The sequence below is a fragment of the Rhinatrema bivittatum genome, chromosome 5 (genome assembly GCF_901001135.1).
Source record: "Rhinatrema bivittatum chromosome 5, aRhiBiv1.1, whole genome shotgun sequence".
NCBI classification, from domain to species: domain Eukaryota; kingdom Metazoa; phylum Chordata; class Amphibia; order Gymnophiona; family Rhinatrematidae; genus Rhinatrema; species Rhinatrema bivittatum.
This window is the reverse complement of record NC_042619.1, coordinates 249,445,953-249,472,461: the sequence shown is the minus strand read 5'-3', so window position 1 is coordinate 249,472,461 and position 26,509 is coordinate 249,445,953. Positions and strand designations below refer to the sequence as shown.

The 26,509-nt window shown below is 43.9% G+C and overlaps 1 protein-coding gene across 2 annotated transcripts in view; it reads right to left on the bottom strand.

Moving 5' to 3' along the window:
• The window catches only part of PEBP4 (phosphatidylethanolamine binding protein 4), an 846,886-nt gene extending 824,425 nt beyond the window's left edge, over nucleotides 1–22,461 (bottom strand). Inside the window, exon 1 of one of the 2 annotated variants that reach the window (XM_029603777.1) lies at nucleotides 22,398–22,461. The gene's annotated coding sequence lies outside the window, so the exon portion shown is untranslated. Of the gene's footprint in view, nucleotides 1–12,273; nucleotides 12,345–22,397 lie in introns of those variants that run through there. The other variant, XM_029603776.1, reaches the window with a different exon arrangement.
• Nucleotides 22,462–26,509: the final 4,048 nt, after the last annotated feature.

Genomic DNA, 26,509 nt, shown 5'->3' with positions numbered 1-26,509 from the left:
ACCAAAAGTAAGTCACTGAGACGACATCTTAAAGGCAGCCCAGCTAGTGAAGATAAATTGATTTTAACTGAACAAGATTTGGAAATATTGCAGGACTTAGTGCAGTCAGTATTAAATGCTCCTAGTTTGGCTCTGGTTGATTTAAAGTGCCCAGTGGATTTATGGGTTTATCAGGGGTCGAATGGTTGGACAGCAGCAGCATCTCAACATAATAACATCACTCCCATCGCTTATTTTTCTGGCACTTTTGGAGTGGTAGAACAAGGTTTTTCTGACTGTGAGCTAGGTATTGTCGCTTGTGCTGATGCTATATGTAAATTGCAGGCACATGTGCCAGGTATTCCAATTATATTGCATACTTCTCATGCAGTTAAAACACTTATGGGAGATACTCATATTTCCTTTTCTGCTTCTAGGCTTGGGAAATATTCAGCCATATTATTAAATTCTACAGTGTTACATAGGACTATTACAAACGCATCTAAATTCAATTTTCTCCAAGATCTGCTAGAGGGAGCAGTGGTGCTTCCACACACCTGTGGAATCACGGCTCTGCCTTTACCTGATAAAGTTGTTCTCTCTAATGAACCTCTAGTTGAAGGAGATTTTTGGTTTACAGATGGGTCCTGTACAAAAGCAAGTCCAGGGTTTGCTGCTATTCAATACAACTCGGATGATCAAGTTCTTAGATGTGAGCAATTTTCATTGCCAATAGACATGTCTGCGCAAGGAGCGGAGCTCTGTGCAGTTTCATGGGTATTATTATATTGTGCAGAAGAGCCGGTGACTATCTTTACTGATTCGCACTATATATTTTCATCTGTTAATGAACATTTGAGAAAATGGAATAGGAGAGGATTTATTTCAGCTTCTGGAGAACCTCTTTCACATGTGCAGTTATGGGAATTAATTTTATCACGTTTACAGGAAAGGGGAGAGAAAGGATTATTAACAGCTATTTGTTGGGTGAAAGCTCACCATGCTGTTGATACGTGGATTTATAGAGGAAATGCATTGGCAGATTATGCAGCACAAGAAGTTGCACAGACAGCTTGTCAGCCAGCAGTGAAGGAATTAGTGCAGACAAGAGCACAAAAAGATACAGGTTTAAGAACAGTCCAGCAATTACAGGAGTCAGCAACTAGTGATGAGAGAGCAAAATGGAAAGCGGCAGGGTGTATAGTCATTAAAAATTTAGGTTGGATCCATCCAGCAGGAACTTTGTGTTGTGCTTTGAATGTCTTAAATCTGATGTTACATTAAGCTCATTGGCCGCTACATAATAGTTCTAATACAATGTATTTGAATTTGTCTCAAAGTATATGGGCTCCAAATTTACAAAGCCTTTGTTCACAATTTGTGACCAGATGTCCAATATGTGCTACTGCGAATCCCCGTAGAGGTGCAGTGACCCCTAGTGGACATATTCCAAAACCACAGGGACCTTATTTAGAATGGCATTGTGATTATACTGATATGATTCAATCCTGTTCTGGCTATCGATATTTACTGATGTGTGTATGTCCATACACTCAATGGCTGGAAGCCATACCTTGTAAAGCAGAAACAGGTACTTGTATGGCAAAATCATTGTTGACCCACATAATACCCAGATTTGGGGTACCAGTGAAAATTGTGACAGATAATGGATCACATTTTAGAAATGAATTAATGCATGCAATAACATCAGATTTGAACATCAAATGCCGTCATGTATCTGTATATAGACCTACATCTAATGGTTTGGTAGAGAGAATGAATGGAATTCTTAAAACAAAGTTAAGACAACTGATGTTGGCTTATGAGCAAACTTGGCTCACGGCTTTACCTGCTGCACTGATGGCAATCAGAATGAGCCCAGTGAGATCTATTGGACTCACTCCTTTTGAGCTGTGTATGGGTAGAGCTATGAATTTACCTCAACAAGTTGAGTATCAGAAACATGCTAAGGTACCAGATAACCTGTTTGTTTTTCTTAAAAATTTGCAGGTTGCAAGTCAACAAATACATGCTGCCAGAGCTAAGCAATCCAAAGTGTTAGAACCTTCGAGGGTGTATGCAGTAGGAGATCTAGTCTATCGCCGCAACTTTACCCACAGAACTTGGAAAGATCCGGTGTATACTGGACCATACAGAATAACAACATTAACTCCTACAGCTGCTCTTTTAGATGCTGACACTACTTTTACTCATTTAATTGATTTGAGATTGTGCCCAAGCACAGAAGTTCCTTGATGAGACTTTATTTTTAAATCTGCTTTTGCAGCCTCATGGGCTTGAACTGACTTTATTTTATTTTGAAGGATTCTTAGGAGTATTTAAGGACTGTTTTGTTCTTTAAAGGACTAATCTATGACCAACTGAAGTATTATTTAGTAGATTTATATTTTAATTAGAAAAGTTACTAAGTTAGCTAATTATTATTTTTGTTTTCTTTATTAGTGATAGATTTTAGAAAAAAGCATGTATCTATTTGTTTTTTATTTACTCTGTTCTCTTCCTCACTCTTTTACTATTCTTTCCCCTGACCTTTTGCTTAATTTCTCTTTACCTACACATATACCTTTTTCTACCAATATGTGGTATCAATTGATGTATAAACATGCTATTACATCGTACCCTAACACTCCTTGTATTGCGTGTTCTCAACATTTTCATACCACTAAAATGGCAGGTTTTGTTCTGACAATACCACTATCTCTTTCAAATGTTTCTTGCTACTATCATGCTCTTGCCTGTCCAGTTGCGGGAACGCAAGCACAAGTTTCTTCCCTTATTTCTTCTTTTACTTCTTGTTTCTATGGTAATCAGACTTTTGGACCTCCTTATTCTATTCCCCCTGCTGCTAATGCTAATCAATATACTAAATTTGGTTTTTCCCCTTCTACAATGCTTTCCTTGTGGAATGCATCTGTTATTAATGAGACTTCCCCTTTGTGTCCTCAGCATTTACTTCGTCAGCTTAGTTATCTTACTTATTCTTGTAGAGATACAGGAAAATGGACTATATGTGGAACTTCGGATACTCCTACATTGTGTGTTTCTGCAATTCCTATACGACCTTCAATGACTTGTACCTTTCATCATTTTGCTTCTGTAGTTAATACATGGCCACCTCCTTTTTCAGGCCCTTTATTTCATACTGCGCTTACTCATTTTCCTTTTTGTTTTTCACAAAATGGTACTGGACCTTTTCTAGGTATTTCTTCTTGTGATACTGTCTATCATGCTATATATTTAGAATTTGGTTCACAGCCTCTCATGGATGTTTTCTGGCAATGTGGTATTTCTGTCTATCAGTTTCTTCCATTTCGATGGCGTGGTACTTGTGCTATGGTAATCTTAGCTGCGCCTGTATTTATTACACCTCTTTCTATATTTTCACCCTCTATGTTTTCAAAACGTGTACGTCGTTCTGCTTATCTTACTCCAACTGATGTCCCTGATGAATTTAAACTGTTTAGTAGAACTGAATTGTTTTTTGCTTCATGGCTGACACCTGGTGTTCAAGCTGCTGCAAATGCTAAGTGGATTCAGACTATTCGTTATCAGTTTATGCAGTTTGTTAATTTAACTACTGCAGGTCTTAATGCTATCAATACTGAGCTCAGAGCAACCGCAATTACTGCTCAACAAAATAGGTTAGCTTTGGATTCTATCCTTTCATCGAAAGGAGGGGTGTGTGTTATCATTGGTACTGCGTGTTGTACCTATATTCCTACAGCAGCTTATGAACATAATATGTCATATGTTTTCCAACACCTTCGAAATCTTTCTCATGTTATGTATACACAAGGTGGTATAAATCCTGCTACTGATTCATGGCTTGACTCTATATTTTCCTGGCTTCCTTCAATTTCTTGGTTACGTAAGTTACTATTTTCTGTATTTGCTATCTTCTGTATACTGATTTTTGGCTGTTGTTGTTTCCAATGTTCTTTTTCACTTTTATCACATATGCGTACTCGTTCTTCCCTATTACACGTACCTACTTCTATTCCTGGTTCTCAATATGAGACAGTTCTTCTTGCAGAGACTCATTCTTTATAAACAATGTAACAAGAATACATATGTATTTTCTTCTTTTATAATTTTTCGGTTTAAGTATAGTATTTCCTCCTTATGCAATGCTAATTTTAAGTGTAAGACTATAATTATGATAGTATTATATTTGTACTTTAACCATAGAACTGGAGAATTTTTTATTGTACTTCAGTTTTGAGGTTATTGTTTGATTAACTAGTGAATGCTTGTGGGAGTATCCTTCATATTAATTAGGAATCTAGAGGGACACACACCTATGCACTACACCTGATAAATACCAAGGTTAGTGGTTAGGACACACTTTAAGTTCCTTTGTCATGGCTCATCATCGAAGACTGGTTGATGGAACACCTGTCCATTAACGGTGTTCCAAGAGGGAAATGAAGAATATGATTGATCAGATACACAATATTAGGAAGGAAAAATACCCAGACGCCTCTGCTGTACTGTGGCCTGTCAGAGGTGAATGAACTCTGAGTGCCTTTCTGAGCATGACTTGCAGAATGTCCCTGAGATAGACCTACTGGCACCAACAAGAGAGGCCTATTCAATGGCAACATTTACTTCATAATACAAGGAAACTTGGTTCGCATGAAACCAGGATGCAAGCTTTTGTCTTACAAATGCCTATCTCAACGGACAGGAGCCAGGTGAATGAAGATGCACCTGAGGGTACAGTTTTAATTAAGTCCTGGCTCCAGAAAACGGAATTCAGGCCTAACTCCTATTGAAGCCACAGACTTGCGATTTGTTTACACAACAAAGAATATCAAGAGAAGAACAGAAGAACAGAGTGCATCAAAGCCGTGTTGATAAAGGAACTTTTATGGTGGAAGGGTGGTTTCAGGGAAGACAAGTAAATAGTATGATTTTTACAAATGAATGAAGGGTGTCCTCACAAGCATTTTCTATGCATACTAGGTTATCATGACAACAGCATCATGTGTTTTTTGTAAATGAGTTTTTGGGCAGTCATGTGATTCTAGAAACTTCGTAATGATGTATTTTTGACTATATAGGAGAGCCATTCCTGTTATTCTGGGAGATGCTAGTTATTACAGATAGAGGGCATATCGCATCTCCCAGGAACACTTGGTAAAGCCAAATAAATTTCAATTTGTACTATTGTACTGAGACTGAGTGTTCTTGTTGCTCTGGCCCTGAGTCCAGAAATTATGGACAACACCAATCATCTCCCAAACAGTCTTTGACACACACACCAGTCACCTTCCTGAACAGTTTCTCTCATGCCATACACACACACAGGCTTCCCACTCCCATGTTCTACTTACATATATGGGCTTCTCACTCTCATAATCACTTTCTCTGTCTCTCTCACACACACACACACTCACCAGTCTCTCACTCCCATGCTTGTTCTCTCCACATGCACAGGCTTCTCATTCCCATAATCACTTTCTTTCTCTCACACACACACCAGTCACCTGATCTCTCTCATGCATACACACACATAGGCTTCCCACTCCCATGTTCTTTCAGATATACAGGCTTCTCACTCCCATGCTGTCTCACACACACCCAGGTTTCTCACTCCCATGCTCACTCTCTTCACATGCACAGGCTTCTCATTCCCATAATCACTTTCTCTCTGTTACACACACATACATACACACACACACACACACCAGTCTCTCTCTCATTTCCATGCTCGCTCTCCACTGCACAGGCTTCTCATTCCCTGAATCACATTCTTTCTCTCATATTCACACACACACCAGTCTCTTTCTCTCATACACACCGTCACCTTACCAACCAGTCTCTCGCTCTCATGCATGCACACACACACAGGCTTCCCACTCCCATGCTCTCTCTCTCTCACATAATCAGGCTTCTCACTCCCATGCTTTCTTTCACACACATCCACCCCCCCCAAACAGCAGGCTTCTTACGCCCATGCTTTCTCACATACCCAGATTTCTCACTTCAATGCTTTTTCTCTCTCACACACACACACACATCAGTCACCTCCCTGACAAATGTCTCACACTCTCACATACACATCAGTCATCTCCTTGAGCAGTCACTTTCATTGTCTCTCACATATACACACACATCAGCTCTCTGACCAGTTTCTCTCACTCACACACATGCTCTCAATCACACGCAGCTGCTGCCTGCTTCTTTCTCTCACTCACTTCCTCTTCCCCGCCCCTTCCCGAGCACAAATGGTAGCTGCAGCAGCCTCCTCCTCCAGCCCCCTCAAGCCAAGAAAGAAGAATCCCATCGGCTGCGGGAGGCTCAAGCTGCTCTCTCCTTTCCCGATTACCGTCTGCTTCAATTGCTCGGGGGCCGATGCTGCAGCCGCCGCTGCAACTTTATCACGCGGCCCTGCTCTTTCTCCTCCCCGCACACCGTTTATCACTTCCTGTTCCGGGTCACGGGGGGGCAGGCGCGGGAAGAAGAAAAGGCCCAGCCACAAGTGCCACAGCTTTTTTTAGCACTGCTGCCGTTCCCACTGGGCTTGAACGTGTTGATAGCCCGGCGGCAACGGCAGCAGGGAAGAAAGAGCAGCGGGAGAGACCGGGAGCACGCGACACAGCAGCTGGTGCTTGGCGACACACTAGTGTGTCGCGACACACCGGTTGAGAACCGCTGGCCTAGTGGATGTTTTCTGTATCAGCTGATTCCTCAGATGTGGTGGCATTTCACCTTCAATATTTTTTTTTTATTATTTTATATTTATGATTTTCTTAGTACATAGATTTCAATTATCAATGAACCGGTCAGTTTCAAACAGTTTTTAACCATTAACAAACAAGGCAATAATATTCTCTTATTTCAGATCTTTGTAAACTTGAAAATACAGTCTCAGAATCCATTTTAAGCAAAAGTTCAAATAAAAATTATACATATTTCCTTATTTCAATATAATTCAATTTACTTCACTTTACATTCTCAAAATCAAGAAAAAGTTTAATTGCCTGACTTGTAAAAGGAAATTCTGGAGCCTCACTACCCTTTATTACAGCATTATTAAAGAACATAGTTTAGGTAATACACCTTCAATATTTTAAAGGCTAAAACTAGCATATCGAGGTTTTATCGGAAGCCAATGCAATTTTTTTAAAAAGTGGAACTGCAGAATCAAGTCTTGCAACCATATTTTGAATAACCTGAAGGCGTCTTATTAATGTCCTGGATTTACCCCAACAGACACCATTACAGTAATCCGCTGCGGCCATTACCAAGGCATAGACTACTGATTTCAGGGCATGTCCACTTAGGAATGGCTTCAACTGACAGACCATTCTCAAACACAAAAATGCCAGTCACACTACCTTGGAAATTTGAGATTCTAAACTCCAGTTCTCAACCAACATTACCATTAAGATTTTTACCTCTCCTTTAGCTTCCACCACCTCTCCCCCAATTGAGAGATGATATTTCTGTGGTCCTGCACCAATTTGCAAGATTTGTGGTTTTTTAGAATTTAAAATTAAGCAGCTCTGTTTCAACTAATTATTTATTTCAGCCGACTTGCAGTCCTCACAAATATTGAGGACCCCACAGGATCTGGCCCTAAATTTACTAAAATCTGTATGTCATCTGCATATAAAAACGGGATAAACCCAAACAAGGGAACCAATTACCCAGTGATACTAGGTAGATTTTTTAAAGTATTTGGGATAGTGAAGATCGCTGAGGGACTGCAAATTCCACACTCGGTAAAGGAGAACATTCCCCTTGGAAATTCACCATTTGCTATCACTTAAAAAGGAGGTCAGTCACTACCCCAGCTCTAAGCAACACAATAACAACATGGAATGTTGCATCAAATCTAAAATCTCCTATGCACCTGTAATTGTCTAATGGACACTTACTCTATAAATCAATTCAAACAATGCCCATTGTTCTCCTTTAAAATATTTATTTTTTATAACTGTGAGAAACCTTTTGCTTACGAGAATGCTTGATAGACAGCTAATCGCCAGAAAATTTTTAAAGGAGGAAGTGGAATGTTTCATAAACTTTCAATACATTACTTTCTTGTAATGCTTTGATTGATTTTTAATCATGAACTATCCACCTCCTACCTTAAGAGTCTTTTTTTGTGAATGAAATGTGCGCTGTGAATATTAAAATCTTGAATATTAATTTTTAGAGTGTGAGACAAACTTGTTTATATCTGAAAGTCCTTTTTAGCGTCCATATTGCTGACACAATACCGACTTATAAACTATTCATTTATAATCCACCCAACAAGGCCTTGTTTCTGACCATGACAGGTCTTTCCTCAGGGGATATCCACTATATTAATAGATAGTTGGAATTACTTATCTTTAATGGCTGTTTTCCAAATTTCTGGCATTGTATGAAACTACTGTTGGCGTCTTCTTGGACCATTGTTAAATTTCTTAAAGCTGTTCTTCCCCAACACTCTAAATTCAATTAATTTTTTAGATCAAAATAACTGAGCAAATATGCTTCACATTATTTCATCTTCACCAGCATGCATCTTCTGCTCTCCAAACGCTCACTGCTGCTTCAAGCGTACCTGTGGGGTTTAAATGTCTCTCCCCTATGTTCAAAACCAGCCAATCACTTGTTACGTTTTACACCGAGATGATGTGATTTTAAATTAAAGAATTCCAGTCCATTCAATCCCTGAGGTGCCTGAGTTTTTAAGGTAAATATCCAAAACGACTCCCGATTTAACAAAGAAACTCAATCACCTCCCCTTGGTGCCTCTTTTACCTGATCTATTATTGTCCATTGTAAATTGCCATATGTATGATGGAATTGTAAGCAGTGGGCTACGATGGATGCTTTAATGGACTCGGTGTGTTTATTCGAGATTTATGTTCATTTAACCTCGTTTTCATACAGCGTGTTGTTCTGCCGATGTACACTAACGAACATGGGCAAATAATGGCATAGACTACGTAAGAAGATTCACAATTGATATGCCATCTCCGATGTACCTTTTAATTGGTTGTGGGATGCACCCACACTTGTCCCTCTATGGTGATACTGCAATGGGCACACTGTCCACATTTGTAATGTTCGGATTGTTCAATTGATTTTATATTGGTGGAATATGCATGTACCAATTTATCTGGCAAGTTGCTACCCCTGGATGTAACTATCAAAGGAGGATTTTGAAATATGTCATGCAACTGTATCAAATGCCAATGTTGGCGTATGGCTTTCGAAATAATGGATGTTGCAGTAGTATGTTTTAAAACACAAACTAATTCCGGTGTTTCTTTCTTTGGTCTGTATGCCAGTAAGGACTCCCGATCCGAATATTTGACACGCTTGTATGCTTTCTTTATGGCCTGTTTCGAATAACCACGCTGAGTGAATCTGTTCATCAAAATCTTTGCTTGTTGTTCAAATTCCTCCACGTCCGAGCAGATCCGTCTTACCCTAAAGAACTGACTAACAGGCAACCCACATTTAAATGTATAAGGATGGTCACTGTGAAATCTCAATAGATTATTTTGATCTGTGGGTTTTCAGAATACAGTTGTTACAAATTGACCATTCTTAATCGTCACCAACACATCCAAAAAAGAAATTTGGGAATTGGAATGTTGCATTGTGAATTGCAAATTTCCATCTATGGTGTTAATCCAATTATTGAATTGGTTTAACTGTAACTCTGTGCCTCTCCATATGATGAAAATATCGTCAATAAAATGATTCCAACTAACTATATATTGTTCCAATTCTGAGTTGTAAATACACTGTTCTTCAAATATGACCATATATAGATTAGCTGTTGTGGGGGCTAAGGGTGAACCCATGGGAACACCATGGATTTGCTGATAGATGTTTTCTTCAAATATGAAATAGTTATTTCGCAAAACCATTTCTGCTAGTTGTAAAATACATGCAGTAGATACTCTTAAATGATCAACTCTATTTTCTAAAAACTGTTGTATAACACTCAATGCCTGTGATTGAGGTATGTTCGTATATAGAGCTGAAACATCTATTGTAGCCATCCAGTATTGAGTCTGTGATGAACAATCCTTTTGTCCCAGTATTTGCAAAAAATGCGATGTATCTTTGATGTATGATTTCATCTCTTTTACATATGGTTGTAATAGGTGATCTATGAAGATGGCAGGTGCTTCCAATACTGACCCGTTTAAGGATACTATCGGACGTATAGGTGGATTCTCTAGATCTTTGTGTATCTTGGGAACCGTATAGATAGCAGGAATGCGAGGATGTTCTACTACCAAAAATTTCCTCTCTTAATGTTTAAACACCTTGTCGCTTCCACAATTGTCCTAATTTCTTCTCGTATGACTAATGTAGGATCCCTGTCTAACATGATATAATATTTTGTATCATGTAAATGATGTAACAGAGCATTGTTATACTGTTGTCTATCTTGTATCACTATTCCCCCGCCTTTATCGGCGGGTTTAATGACTATTTGAGATGACTATTGTAAACTATCCAGTGCTTGTCTCTGTGGAGCTGTCAGGTTATAATGTCTTTTATGATTTTCAATTTCATATTTGCTTAAATCTCTCAATACCATTTTGTGGAAAGTTTTAATGATGGGATCAACTGGTCCCAGCGGGTTCCATTTCGATCTTGAGAATACCACTGAATCATCTCTACTGTCAGCTGTGGGGCACTTAGAAAAATATAATTTAAGACTGAGTGTGCGTATAAATTTTTGTATCATAATGCACGCTTCGAATGGTGAATGCAAAGTGGTTGGTACGAAAGTTAGTCCTAGATCTAATACCTCCCTCTGTGAGTTTGTCAAGCTGATGGTGGACAAATTTACCATGGTGGTTGCTTCTTCTGCGTGTCCGTGTACTTCTTCTACTGGAACTCCATTCTTCCGGCGGGCTGTTTTTTCGTCGGCTTCGTTGATAGTTTAATATACCTCTGCCTCCCCATTTGGATAAAAAATTTGAGTTGTCTCCCTCCTTCGTGGAAGTGTCCCCTTGCTCTGCTTCATCAGGTCCGCTGGAACTATCGTCCAATGAAAAATTGAACCGGACTTTATTTGTGGGTCCCTGTTGATTTCTATTATTTCCCCACCAATTGTAGACCCTATCCATTTTGTAGTCCGTCTGGTCTCTTTTAAATTTACTGATCTTCATTTCCTTTATAGATCTCTTAAATTGCTCCAAATTTGTCTTGAACTCGTTCAGTTTTTCATCAAACTTTGCTAATTCCATGTCTTGTTTTATCCGTTCTATTTGATCTTGAATTTGAACTGTTAGTTCAGAGCTAAATTGTTTGACCTGCCTCACTATCAGTAACATTAAATCGAGCGAACACTTGTTCAAAATAAAAATCAAATCTAAAGCACTAGACAGAGCCAGAGAGACTAGCAGGACTGGAAATCTTCTCTCTAAATGCTGCAACAGTATCTATAGATAGAGGATTTCCAGTCCTGCTTGTCTGTTATATGTACTCTGTTCCCTAATCCAGCCCCTCCCCTCTTATTTACCCACCGGCCACAAGTAGGCTGCAGGGAAACAGGAACAAAGCAGTCAGCAGTCAGCACCCAGAGAATGTATTATAATCTCCAAGTCCCCTGCTCAAACCCAGAGCTAATACTGATCTCTGTAGTACTCCAGTGAAAGGGAGTTAACTTCATTTACCACTACCCTTTGTTACCTATTGCTCAAACAGTTTCTGAACCAATTTACTATCTTTGGAACAGCTTACATATGACAGTGATTTTTCTAGTTTCCACACAAAAACAAGTGTTTCATAGAATATATTAATTCAGGCATTGAGGGCCCAAGAGAATGCATTGGCCACAAGACTTTTAGGAGAAACCTAACAGAAAAAGTAATGCTACTTGGCTGGGAGCAGAATCACAGCAAAGCCTACAGAGAAGTGCCAAATGAGAAGAGGCCTAGCATGCCTTACAAGAAGGCATCAGGGGGGAATATCAAAAAAGCATTAACACTGCTCAGAACTGACTCAAACTGTAGGGTATTGTGGAGCTGGGCATAGATGATTTATCAATAGGCAGAGCAGGCAAGTGCCTGTGGGCAGCTTCCCTGCCTGTGTGAAGCACTTTACTTACATTGTCAGCTGTGCTGCTGCACAACTCTGGGTGTTGTTCTTCCCCTGTCACTTTCAAACATCACATAAAAAAAGATGGGACGGGGAGAGCAGCTGGCGCTCCACATACCAAAAGTCAGCTGGGAGTATAAATCTAACACTGGATGCAGGCAGCAAGTTCCACCAAACAAGCGAGACAGACGGTATACTCACAATCTGTTAACCTCCAGTAAATCTCGAGAAGGAGCAAGAGTGCTTAACAGCCCTCTATCCTTCAGTATATACTAAAGAGGGAGGGGCTCTCACGCAACACTCTACCCTCCTGTATATCCTGAAAGGGGAGTGGCTCTCACACAGCCTTAGATCCTGCAGTTCATCCTGAAAGGGAAAGGGCTCTTACACAGCTCACTATTCTCTATTAATAACCTATGGGGAGGACATTCACAGAATGCAATATATCCTGGGGAAGCAGGGAATCCACATCGCCAGCTATCTTCTAACAAACCATGAGTGGAGAACAGTCTCAGCCCAATATCCTTCAGTATATCTTAAAGTGGGTGATGGAAGGTGGGGACGACACTGTCTGTTATCCAGCAGAGTACCCTGTAGGGGAAAGGAGGATGGTGTCACTATATCCATTATTCTAGAATTTACCCTGTGGGGGATACAGGGATAACACTCAGCTCACTATCCTGCAGATTATACTGGGGAAGGTCGGTCAACCTACTATAAGCTGCAGTGCAACCAGAAGGAAAGGGGAAACGTGCATCACTTAGCCCAATCTTGCACGATACTCTATAAGGAGGGGTGTAATCCCCATACCCTGTATAACTGGGGAAGGACACTGAACCTGTTATCGTATAATATACCATCTTGGAAACTCAGATAAAATGTATTCCATGCATTGAAAAAGATCAAAAGAAGACCAAACACTGCCAGCATGGTTTAATGGTGAGGTGAAAGAGGTCATGTTGCCATGGTCCGGTCCCTGGACTTTGCCCCGTCATATCACAGGAGCAAGATCTGGTTGGCAGCATTTTGGAAAATGGTGGCGACTGGGCCTGGAGATAGGGGGTACACCTGGCCTTCAACTTTTGCAGAAAGGTCAATTTTAAGGTATAGAGGACTGGGGGGGGGGAGGATTTGGAGGGCCACAAGGGTACCAATGATTTGTCTCAACACTTTTGGGTGAGGGGAGCTTCCTACAGGCCTAGTGTTTTTATGGAAAGGGGGCAGGGGGTCATTGGCGCATGCCACTGGCTTAAATGTTTTTTAAACTTTTTTATGGGGAGGCCACCCTATTGGCGCCACAGGATGGGCGGGGGGTGTCTAATAAGAACTCTGGTGACTGTTTTACTTCTTTTACGAGGCAGCTGTGTTGGGCCACATGGCTCTTCAAGGAAATGGCTGCCCTAACCACTTGGACATGGCCCTTGCTGCATTGTTTTGTCTTGCACACTTTTATGCTTGACATAACAATGCAGCGATACTGCCGCAATATTTTGGCAGGAAGAGGCAAAATATCGCAGGATGGATGGGACTTCCCCTTCCCCCATGATATTGGGCCACTCCTGAGATAAAATATCGTGGCTTAGTGAATCCAGACCTAGGTTAGAAACATTCAAATTACCACATTACATACCTGGAGGAAAATCCTTCAACAACCACTACCCTGGTGTTGAACAGGAGGAGGAGGAAAGGCACAAATAGGCCAAAGGGAGATTTTATCCTGAGCAATATTTACAATTGGTAACTGAGCTCTTGAACGAATCCAGCAGACCCAGCTTCCCAGAAGAGTCCTGGACTCGTGCAGCAGAATTCATGGAAAGAAAATTAACAGGTAAGAAAATTTCTCCTTCCATTTCATCCTGCTATATCAGTCCTGCTGTGTCTGTGGACCCTTGGGCTGAGGCAAGATAGGCTCTACCTGCAGGGAGGAGCCCTGCAGGTTCTCGCCCTCAGCAGGCGGGACCAGGCGAAGCAGAGACCATACAGGAGCTTAACTTTACAAGCCCATGTTCCCCTCGGGTTGAGCCTCTGGGTGCCGATGCTGGCAGGATTTAGGCAAGGGTCTCTGCTGGTGACTGGAGATGCGGTCCAAAGCCAGATGAAGGTTGTAGGCAGATGCCGAGTAGCTGTGGGAGGGGAGGAGGAATAGTCTAGTGGGCAAGTCACTTTACCCTCCATTGCCTCAAGTACAAACTTAGATCGGATCAAATGTTGGTATATAAAAAAAATAAATAAATAAAATAAATGTGTTGAGTTAGAGGTAGGCAGTGGTCTGGTGTATCCAGAGTCCAGGCAGGGGTCAAACTAGGTATCTGTCCAAGGGAGAGGATGAGGAATAGATAGGGCTGAGGCAGGTCAGGCAGACAAGGACTAGGGCAAGCAGAGATGAAGACTGGTACAGGCTTGGGACCTGTTACTGAGGCAAGTTGCTTCCAGAAGGCTGCCCATATATAGGGACTTTCCTACTGCAATCTCTTTAAATGAAGGGAAGTTCTGTGTGCAGTGTTCCAATGTGGTGGGGAATAGTGTCCTACTGCAAGGTGGGCTGGCAATGTTTCACAACTTCAAGGAATGGCTCAGCAGGCCACTCCTTGAAGTTCACAGGGTTACCCTATAGACCAAACACAACAGTACCCAGTTTCTTGGAGATCCAGTATGTTGGACAATGGCTCCTCTGGGCCAAAGTTCTTACAAGATATCAAGTATTCTATTTTTTTGCCCCTCCAGCAGGAATCCAGAATTTCTTGGACTTCATATACCATGTCTCCATCCTCAACCACCTCCTGGAGTTCAGGTGGCACTCTGGAAGGCCAAGAAAGCACTACTGGTTTGAGCAACAAGACATGAAACACATTGTGGATCTTTAAAGTAGGTAGTAGCTTTAGCTGGTACGTAATAGGGCCCACTTGCTGTAGTACTGAAAAAGGCCTAATAAAGCATGGTGCCAAATGCATTGAGAAAAGACGTAGGTGAAAGTGTCGGGTACTTAGTCAAATCTTCTCATCCATCTTGAATTGGGAAGCTGGCCTCCTTCGGGCATCAGCCATTTTCTTGGCTCAAGAGGTGGTGTTCTCAATCAACTGATTGGTGTGTTCTCATAGTTCCTGCAATTCCTGGGCTGAGAGTTGAGCCACCAATGAAGGAATTGTCATGGGCAGTGACAAAGGAAGCAGAGGCCGTTTTCCATAGACCAGCTGGAATGGGGAAGAGCCGGTGGCTGCGTTGACATGATTGTTATAGGAAAATTCAGCCCAAGGCAGGAGAGCAGCCCAAATGTCCTGGCGGTCATTGACATAAGAGCGGAGGAAAGTTTTAAGGGTGCAATTGGTACGTTCCGCTAGACCGTTGCCTTGCGGGTGGTAGGCCTTCGTATAGTCAAGCGTGATAACAACTTTTTGCAGTGGGAGCACCGGTACCACGCGATAATCTGAACCCCTTTATTCGAAAGTAATCCATGGAAGCCATGGAGAGTGAAAAGTCATGCTAATTCGGGGGTGGAAGGAAGGCCTGGTATTGGGACAAAGTGTGCTATCTTGGAGAAAATCAATCACCACCCTATCATGGTGGCACCATTAGAGACAGGGAGATCCACAAGCCTGGATCTCGTGGATCCAGGCTGACTGGGGGGGCAGTTTCTCTTGACAAAAAAAATAGAAAAGCCGGATTTTTTAGCTTAGCTTCTGCTGGTCTGTGCTTAGGAAAGGATCCTTCATCCTTTCTCCCTCCTACCCCCTGCCTATTGCTTTAAGTACTTGCAAAAAAAAAAAAAAGCAGCAGCAGCAAGGATAAGTCACAGAGAAAAGCAGCTGTGAGCTTTGCTCAACAGGGCTTTTTGGCAGCAATCTTCAGGTTTGTGGCAGACCTAATTTCATTATTGCTGCCCACAGGGTAAATATACAATACAGGGAGGGGGTTCTCGAGCCAAATTCTGCCTTGCTATGATATTGGAGTCTTCAGGCCAGCATGGCAAGTCACTCTGTAAGGCATTGTACTCTTCTTGCGTTCAGGTGGGGGAAAGCATGGGGAAGTGCTCTCACACCGGTGAATCCAGAGCTTCTCACCGGTCGGGAAGGCCTCTTTGGTGGATCTGCGCTTGGTGCAGGTTTCTGGGGCGGGTTGTGGTGAGCTGTTTTTGGTGGGAGTATTGGCCATTTAAGCCAATACTGTGGACAACACAGAAGGGGACTTTGGGGATCCTCCAGTTTTGGCTCTCATGTAGGATTACCAACTTTTCCATAGAGCAGGACTGGACACTTAGGTGGGGGTGGGGGGGGGGGGGCTGGCCGGCCTCAGAGGCAGAGGAGGAGGAGAGTCAAACCAAGCCCTGAAAACAGGCAGGTGATTGGAGCACTGCCAGGCTGCTACCATTGATTGGCTCCTGGCCTTGCCTTACCCTTGTAACCGGACACTGTGTAACAGGCTGCAAAACCGGGCTTTCCGATCGAAAATTGGGCAGTTGGTCACCCTACTCTCATGGAAAAATCTCAGAATCGTATTACTTTAAATTATGCTGTGACTGTGGTGAATTTTTGTCTGAATTTTTCCATTTTCTGCATCAAGTGTTCTGTGCTATACAGAGGCCTGTTGGTAAGTGCAAGTCTTCTCCAGGGTCATCTTTTCTTCAGTAGGGGCTCCATTTCTGCTTAAGATGTCCAGGGGAATAATTGACCTCAGTCCCCTGTTGCAGAAGATCTCCCAGGGGATGCTGAGGATCAGGGTGATTCTCTTAGTTATGTTTTGTTGATAGAAGGTGACATCTTCTATGATGGGGAAGAGGACATGGTGATTCGCATATTTCTTAGGGAAGTGATAGCAACCTTAATAGACCAAGTACTGTTGTGTCTCCAGATGATGGAACCAGTTTTCTGGGACCCCATCATTAAGGCAGTCCGCAAGTCCACCAGGGCCTGCTTGTGTTACTTGGAAGTTGAGGAGATAGTTTAAATGCAATGGGAAACCCCTGAGAGCTGTCTTACGGGAGCAAAGAACTTTATTTTGTCTTCAGAGATGGTCCAGAGCTTATTTCAGATGCTTTGAGTTTGTGCTTTGGTCACAGAGATTACTAGATGAACTATCATCCCTTTCAAGGATAGCAATTCGCTTAAGGATTCCCAAGATTGAACTCCTGCTGAAACATCTGTTTACTTCTGCAGCATGTCACGGTTATGGCAATTGGGGTGCAACACCCCAGGAGCTGTGCAGTACTACAAGGCAGGACACTGGACTGAAAAAGGGCTGATCTTCTGCCTAGCCAGCCCTATCCCCTGCAGGTTGAGCCCTTGTGTTCTGTAGGCCAGTAGGTCTTTGCTGCAGCAGTATAACATGGTGAGTCCAGGCAGGCAGAAAAGGCAGGATCAAGGCGGGATGAGGCAAGGCTTGAGGTAGGCTGGAGCAGGGTTGGACTGGATACTGGAACTGGACACAAAACAAAGACTGGGGCTGAGTACAGACAGAGACAAGGCAAGATACTGAGGATTGGCTGGGAGAGACACAGGCAATGCAGGATACTGGACAAGAACTGAAACTAGATACTGGCTGAGGCAAGACAAGATACTGACAAGACAGGGAGTGAATACCAGGAACAGGATTGGGCTGGGCATGGCAAGACCAAACAGACAGGGCTGGGCAAGTCAGACTAGGACAGGACCAGATAAGGACTAGGCAAGACAACACGGAGTAAAGAACATAGAAGCCTGAAGGCAGCAATGCTAGAGGCCCATAGGCCACTAGACTATAGGCCCGAAGGCCCCTACATATAGAGAGAGCTGGAAAGGCCACAAGGCAGGATACAAGAGTAGAGCAGGTCTGGAAGTTACAAGGCAAGGAAATGCCTAGAGTAGGCCACAAGGCAAGGAGCAAGAAGGCCCCGAGGCCACAATGTGAGGTAAGGCCTAGATAGGCCACAAGGCAAGGTAAAGCTTAGGCCACAGGACAAAGAGCATGAGAGCAGAAGGCCCAGAGGCCACAAGGCAAGGTATGAGACTAGAATGGTCTGGTCAGAGAGCCAAGAGTGACTCCATGAAGAAGCAAGGTGGTTCTTGCAGGGCTGGGTTATATAGGGGTGAGACCTGAGCATGGTGAGAGGAGTGAGAAGGAGCTTAGCAAGGCTGGTAGGCTTACTGAAGGCCGCTGCAGGCAAGGAGATGTCATAGCAGGCAGGACCAGAGCACGAGAAATGCTGCATGGCAGGTAAAAATGTGACAGTACCTCCCTTCAAGACCTTCTCCTCCAGGGTCCAGTTCATCATGGGGATTGTGGCTAGCAGGTACTTGATTCAGGAGTACTAGACCGGTGTCTATTCGGAACTGGACAGACAAGTCAGGGTGTCTTCAAGGCTGGACGAGGCAAGGCTTGATGTCTGGAATAGCACCCCCCTCTGGGTGGACAGAGTCTTTCAAAGGTGGGATTGGGATCTCTCCAAGGCTGGGCCGATGACAGGATTACTAGAAAACTGGACCGCTGGCTCAGGATTGCTGGGAAACTGGATATCAAAAACAACACCCTCTTCTGGGTGCTTTGCTTTAGAAACAGCACCTCCTTCTAGGTGCTTGATGTTAGGAACAGTGCCTCCTTCTGTGTGCTCGATGTCGGGAGCAGTGCTCCTCTCTGGGCGTTCACTTCTCTGAAGGATTACAGGACTGGAGGCCCTTGGAGTTAAGGGCAGAGAGCTGGCCAAGGTAGACTCCCACTAGAATAAGACTGACTGCAGGCTCCTCCTGAAGTGGCTCATCTGGAATGGAGTCCTCCAGAGGCTGAAGCAGAACTATGACTGCTGGATCAAGCTCCTCTGGAAGCAGAGGCATTAATAGTATTCTCCCTTCACTCACTGACTAAAAAGAGGTACTGGAGATTCTTGGAGGTAGGAAGGGAATGGTGAATAAAACGGAAAATGTCATAATGCCTCTGTATCGCTCCATGGTGAGACCGCACCTTGAATACAGTGTACAGTTCTGGTCGCCGCATCTCAAAAAAGATATAATTGCAATGGAGAAGGTACAGAGAAGGGCGACCAAAATGATAAAGGGGATGGAATAGCTCCCCTATGAGGAAAGACTAAAGAGGTTAGGGCTGTTCAGCTTGGAGAAGAGACGGCTCAGGGGGGATATGATTGAGGTGTTTAAAATCATGAGAGGTCTAGAACGGGTAGATGTGAATCGGTTATTTAGTCTTTCAGATAATAGAAAGACTAGGGGGCACTCCATGAAGTTAGCATGTGGCACATTTAAAACTATTCGGAGAAAGTTCTTTTTCACTCAACGCACAATTAAACTCTGGAATTTGTTGCCAGAAGATGTGGTTAGTGCAGTTAGTAAAGCTGTGTTTAAAAAAGGATTGGATAAGTTCTTGGAGGAGAAGTCCATTACCTGCTATTAATTAAGTTGACTTAGATAATAACCACTGCTATTACTAGCAACTGTAACATGGAATAGACTTAGTTTTTGGGGTACTTGCCAGATTCTTATGGCCTGGATTGGCCACTGTTGGAAACAGGATGCTGGGCTTGATGGACCCTTAGTCTGACCCAGTATGGCATGTTCTTATGTTCTTAACGCCGCAAAATGCAGAAAACCCTGGTGCTCCAAATGGATAGGAATGTGAAGGTAGGCCTTGGACAGATCCAGGGAGGTCAGAAACTCCCCCGACTGCATGGCCATTATCACTGAGCGTAAGGTTTCCATGCAAAAATGAGTCACCCTCAAATGATGGTTTACACTTTTGAGATCCAGGATGGGACGAAAGGAGCCCTCCTTCTTGGGCACAACAAATAAATGGAATATCGCCCTACACTTTCTTGAGACTTAGGCACTGGAACCACAGCCTTCAGCTGGAGGAGCCTTAAAAGCGTAGATTCTACTGCTTCCTTCTGCGGGGAGTGGCAAGGAGACACCATGAACACGTCCCAAAGAATACTGTGAAATTCCAATGCATACCCTTCTCGTATCACCTCCAGGATCCACTGATCCGATGTGATATTGACCCACCTCTGATAAAAGAGAGAGAAGCGTCCCCTTATCTCCTGTTCCCAAAGGTGGGTTGGAAAACCTTCACTGGGAAGCTTGGGAGGATCCGCCACCCGAACCCGCTCCTCTCTTGAGCTGTCTGGGACGAAAAGCCTGAGACCTACCGAAAGGCCGAGTCCTATGAAAGGTTGACCCTCTGTAGGGACGAAAATGCTTGGATTCCCAGAGATGACCCCTCATACCAGAGGAGCGTTGCAACTCTTCTTAGCCTCCGGCAACCAAGGCACCAGAGATTCGCCCCACTTACCGGCCAATTTCTCCAACTCACTCCCAAACAAGAGTGAGCCTCTAAAAGGCATTTTCAAAAGGTTAGCTTTGGAGGCTGTGTCTGCTGACCAATTTCACAACCATAGTTGACTCCTGGCCGCCACTACCGAAGCCACTCCTCTGGCTGAGGTAAAAACCAAATCGCAGCCCACAACTACTAAAAAGGAGGCAGCGGGATCCATAACCGCTCTGGAATTCACTCCAGAATCATCAGCCTCCTGAGAGAGACGCAGACTAGATTGTGCCAATAGGATGCAACAGGAAGCTATCTTTACAGAAGCCACTGCTTCAAAGGCTTGCTTAAGGATAGCCTCAATCCTCCTATCATGCTCATCCTTCAAGGCCGCTCCTCCCTCCACAGGGACAGTCGTCCGCTTAGAGAGAGCACAGACCAGCACATCCACTTTGGGAAACACAAACGCTCTCTCACCACTGGATCCAGGGGGTATTGACTTTCCAATATCTGACCCCCTTTGAAATTAGCCTCTGGGGCACCCCATTCAAGATCAATCAATTCCTGAATGCCAACCATAACAGAGAAAAAAACAAGAGGCTTTACGCAAAGAAACCAAAATAGGATTCTTCTTCAGCTCAGACATGGAATCTGCCCCAGGAACTGATATCACCGCAGGAGAACGGAGCTTTTCTTTTTTTTTTATTTGAAATTCTTTCAAAATCTGAAGCAATCCCCATAGGGAGATGCACATCCACCATCTGCTGAAGACGAAGAATAGTGGCAGGCTGTGGTCACGGCAGGGTATATATACTGTGATGTTAGCTTGCTCCGTCTCCATCTGCTAGCAGGGGAGCGTAACCCACTGGTCCTGAATCTATCTGTCTACATGCTAGGAAAGTGTTCTTTGCTTTTTACACGACATCAATCACTTTTACATGATATCATGATATTTTTTACATATCATCTCAATCGCTGGCCCTTCACTCTGGAACTCCCTCCCTCCAAACTTACGCCTTGAACCATGCACCATCAAATTTAAAAAGAAGTTAAAAACATGATTACTTAAACAAGCCTATCCGGATTAGCCCTCCCCCTCCCTCCTACGATGCTATACTATCTCCCTTATAGACTATCCTATATTCCTTATATTAAGGAGCTCTATGTTCGCCTGTTTTTAAGCTATTATGTTTGCCTGTTGTTAAGCTACATTTCTACTCTGCTCTTGTGTTATCCCCCTCCCAGTTCTTTCTCCCTGTTAATATGTACTTTCAAACCTGCTGTTCAAATGTAAACCGGTATGATGTCCCTATTAATACCGGTATATAAAAGTCTCCAAATAAATAAATAAATAAATAATATTCTTGGGTATTTATAAACTGCAATAAATATAAAATAAATGAATACAGATTAAGAAGGACGTGTTCATGTTGGTAAGTGGTTGAAATAATAGAGTTAAAAAATTGTTTAAAGTTTCACTCATGATGAGTAACCGCTATTGTACACTACTTAGAAACCCATGCTAAAGCATTATTTATCAATAAGAGTACAACTAGTAGTGCTCAGACTTGTATGCCTACAACCCACCCAAGTTAACCTTGGGCCCATCCCAAAAAATCAGTTCTGGCTCTGCCACTGAATGCAAAGCAGACCCAAACGAAGAAAACAGGAAAGCGCAGATGAGTGGAAGAAAGATTGAGAAGTTTGCCAGTGAGGCAAAAACTAACAAAAACTTATTAAAGTACATTTGAAGCAAAACGTCTGTGAGAGGGTCAGTTGGCCAATTACATGACCACGGGGTAAAAAAAAGGAAAAAGGCTGTTCAGGTGTCACAGAGTTCCCCCATCCGGTACCAGACCCTATCAGGGGATGGAGGCACTGAACCAGTTATCGTACATATCTTACGTGTGGGAGGGGGAGGGGCGCCCGGCTCCGCCTCTCTGCACTATATCCGGGAGGGGGACGCATACAGTTCCCATACTGCATTATATATATATACACCCAGCAAGAAAATGAAAGCCTGTCCTGCTGCGGCGCTCGCGATCCAGCCGCACATTTAACCAAGCCCTCCACTCACACACGCTCACCTCCAGTCAGCGAGCACCTAGAACACTGACTGTGTAAACGTCAAAACAACCACGTACTCCTTTTATCCGCCCCCGGCTCAAAGCTGATTGGGCAGAGACAATGTCCTGTAGGCAGGGAGCCTCGAAACCGACACTCATTGGTTGAGAGAGTTGTGAACCCGCAGCTCTTCGGATAACGCTCGAGTTTGAGCGCGCGCGGGTTGGGGGGCGGGTTAGGGCAGACGTGCTAGCATGATACCGCGGCCTTGGCTTAAATGTAGACGAGCTGAAAAGCTGGAAGGGGAGGAAGGGAAAGTACACAGTATCTAAGCATTTCGTTACATTTTTATTATCACAGGCATTCTATATTTTGAGAACAAGTTGTCTGTGTGGAAGCCGTTTTTAATTTTTAGTCAATCGTAATCGCGAACGTAAAGAGATCGGTAATACCTTGATTTATCGTGAAAAGCCCAGTCACAAGGATACATTTTTAACTCGACCACACTACTAATGTATTCAATTCTGATAATTCTAATACCAGAGAAATGTTACATCAGCTAACTACTGCAATACAGCAGGAAAAAAAACAACACAATTGGTATAACCATTCTATCCAGTTATTTCTTTCCACCCTGCAAGAATATAATCCTAGCTGCCAATAGAATATTGCTTCTTGTCCAAATCAGGATTTCTTGTTTCCCTTATTTGTTCTCTAACAAATAGAAATACAAATAAAAAGCCATACTTTAAAATGTCTGTACTTCCATGCCAGAAGTCTGACTAGCAAGATTGGAGAGTCTGAATGTGTGGTGTTATATGAGGATATCGATATAAATATTTTAGAGACATAGTAGAAGAAGGATAGCCAATGGGATACTGTAATACCAGTGTATAAATGACATCTATATGACAGATTAGATCAAATTAGTGAAGGGGCGGCTCTATATGTAAAAGATGGCATAAACAAGACAAGTAGGATAAAAGTCTTGTAGGAAACAAAGAGGTCAATATTCAAAAGCTGCCTATATTTAAAGGTAGAATTTAGCTGCATAAATCAGGGGCGGGTGGGAGGCATTTCCAAGTGGGCCAGAGTTAGCCACATAAATTATGCTGCATAAATTATACAGCTAACTTCGATATGCAGCTAACTCTGGTCACGCCTTAGGGCTATCCTAAAGTTGGCTGGATATACTTATACTTATCCGGCCAGGGATATTCAGCGGCGCAGCAGGCTGCTGAATATCCCCATTAAGTTAGCTGGAAAGCTATATCCAGCTAACTTAACTAGCCACGTCGCGGCTGAATATTGACCTCAAAATGCACTATGGAATCTTTATGAATAAAAATTCTGTATGTGGTGGGAAATATTAAAATAGTGAGCATATATACCATCCACCTGGCCAAGATGAAGAAACAGACTGTTATCTAAAAGGAAGAGGGCTTTTTCGCACATTTTACTCTCAGAAATTAACACCTGCCCACAGGCAGTCATTAAGATCTAAGCAACCTGGGAAAGTGTACAGAAAAGCAGAAAATACTGCTTTTCTGTACACCCTCTGATTTAATATCCTAGCGAAATTAAGTCGGAGGCACCAAAAAAATTTTTTTTTAATTTTTGTAAATCTGCCCGCTGGTCAGTAGGTTAAAAAAACGGATGCTCAATTTTGCCGTGTCCATTTTCCTAACCTGTGACTGTCAGCAGGTTCAACAACCGACGCCAGTAAAATTGAACGTCAGTTGTCGGACCCACTGACAGCCACCTCTACCGCTAATAAGGAGGCGCTAGGGACACGTTATTGTCCCTAGTTCCTCCTTATTAGCGCAACACCTAATTTAAATAGAGAATCGCACGCCCAGGAGAGGTGCCTGGGCGCATGTCAGGAGAGCAGGTGGTCAACATGGAGCACCGGTTCTCCTGCACTTTTTACAGAATCAGCCTGATAGTAATGACAGCAGATAAATACCAGATGGTCCATCCAGTCTGCCCAGCAATTTGCTTATGGTAGTAACTGTTAGAGATGTGAATCGTGTGCCCGATCGTTTTAACGATCAGGTTCGGATGGTGGGAGAAAAAAATTGGATCTTTAGGTCTCCTGAAACCCCACCACCACCATTTTGGCCACCTTCCTCTGGACCATTTCCATCCTGTCTCTATCCTTTTTGAGATACGGTCTCCAGAACTGAACACAGTACTCTAGGACCTTCCTCTGGACCATTTCCATCCTGTCTCTATCCTTTTTGAGATACGGTCTCCAGAACTGAACACAGTACTCTAGGTGAGGCCACACCAAGGATATGTACAAGGGCATTATCACTTCACTTTTTCCCGTCGATAGCAGGGCTGAATTAGCCATGCTGTCTGGGAGCGCGTCGATACCAGTCAATAGGTGGAGTTTTCTCAGTACAGAGTTTTGAACTCTGTACGGCTGCGTGGTGAGCTTCCCGCGCGATTGTCTTGTTACCTCAGTCTCTTTTCCGCGAGCAGGACTGCACGCGGGGTTTTTCTCCTCATCTCTGAAGAGAATTTTTTCAATTTTTCAAATTTTTCCTTGGCAGCAATGGCTCCTAAGCCATCTGGATTTAAGTACTGCCAATGCGGTAAAATTATGTCCATAACAGATGGACATAATTACTGCTGTATTTGCCTGGGCCTGGAGCATGACCAAGCCTCATGTCGAGACTGTGGTCATATGTGTTGCGGTCCTGGCCGCGAGCACCGTGGCCAGGCCCTTACCTCTTGATTCCCGGACCTGCTTCCGCCTCCCAGAGTCCTGGCTTGCGCCCTGTTTGGCAGCGTCCCCGCTGGGGCAGCGCCACCGTGAAGGTTCCGGTGGATGCCCTGTTCCTAGGCGCGCGCGCCTAGGAACAGGGCATCCAGGGCTTATCAAGGCCGGCTTATCAAGGCCACGGCCTTGATAAGCCGGCCGTGGCCATCCAGCCTTTGCCTTGCAACGGGTTAGCATTCTGGTTTCCTGTTGCGTTGCGCCCCGGAGTGACCTGCTTGGCTACTTCGCTCCGTTCCTGCTACAGTACCTGCTTGGTTCCTGCCTGGTTCCAGTACCCGAGTCTAACTACAGTTCCTGCCTGGTTTCAGTACCCAAGTCCTGCTACAGTTCCTGCCTGGTTCCAGAACCCGTACCCAGTTACAGTATCACTACTGTCCTAGTCTAGTTCCAGTTACCTGTCCTGATCCACAACCCGCCTAAGTCCCAGCGGCCGGGCCCCTACGGGCTCCTCCCGGGGGGGCTTCGGCTTCCAAGGGTGAAGCCACCTAAATCCCAGCGGTTGGGCTCCTATGGGCTCCTCCCGGGGGAGCACCAGCTTCCAGGGTGAAGAGCATCTACGTCCCGCCTGAACATCTGCCTCCCAGCCTGCTGTTCATCAGAGACATTGTCCATCTTTTCCTAGTCTCCAGCAGGTCGGCCCAAGGGTCCACTAAACTGAGACTCCTACAACAGATTGCAAGGCCATGGACTTGGCGGATGCACCCGCTCCCTCGGATCTGTCCGGGATGGCCCGGCAGATGCTACAGCACCAGAGCTGCATTGATAATTTGGCAGCCACGGTGGAACGGCTATCCTCGCGCCTGGAGTCCTTGCCTTCCGCTGGCAGGGCCCCCGAGGGTCACGGCTCTTCTGTGACTCAGTTACCAGCACCCTCCCGCTATGCTGGCGAATTAAGGACCTGCCGCGGCTTCCTGAACCAATGTTTTGTACGGTTCTCCTTGTTGCCTCGGCAGTTTCCCTCGGATGCGGTGAAAGTGGCATACATCCTGTCCTTACTCGATGGGAAAGCCTTGATATGGGCTTCTCCCCTTTGGGAAAACAATGATTTTTCACTAACGGATTTACAATTGTTCATCACGAACTTTCACCAGGCCTTTGATGAGCCCGCCCAAGTAGCTACAGCTACGTCTGATCTGCTGCAACTTCGTCAGGGGGCTCGCTCCTTGGCAGACTATGCAATGGAGTTTCGGACTTTAGCCCAGGAAGTAGGTTGGCAGGATGGTAGTCTTAAGGCCATCTTCCTGGAAGGCCTTTCTGGACGCATTAAGGATGAGATTGCGGCTCGAGATTTGCTGGAAGACCTCAATGCCTTGATCGAGATGGCTGCTCGCATACAACAACGGGCCA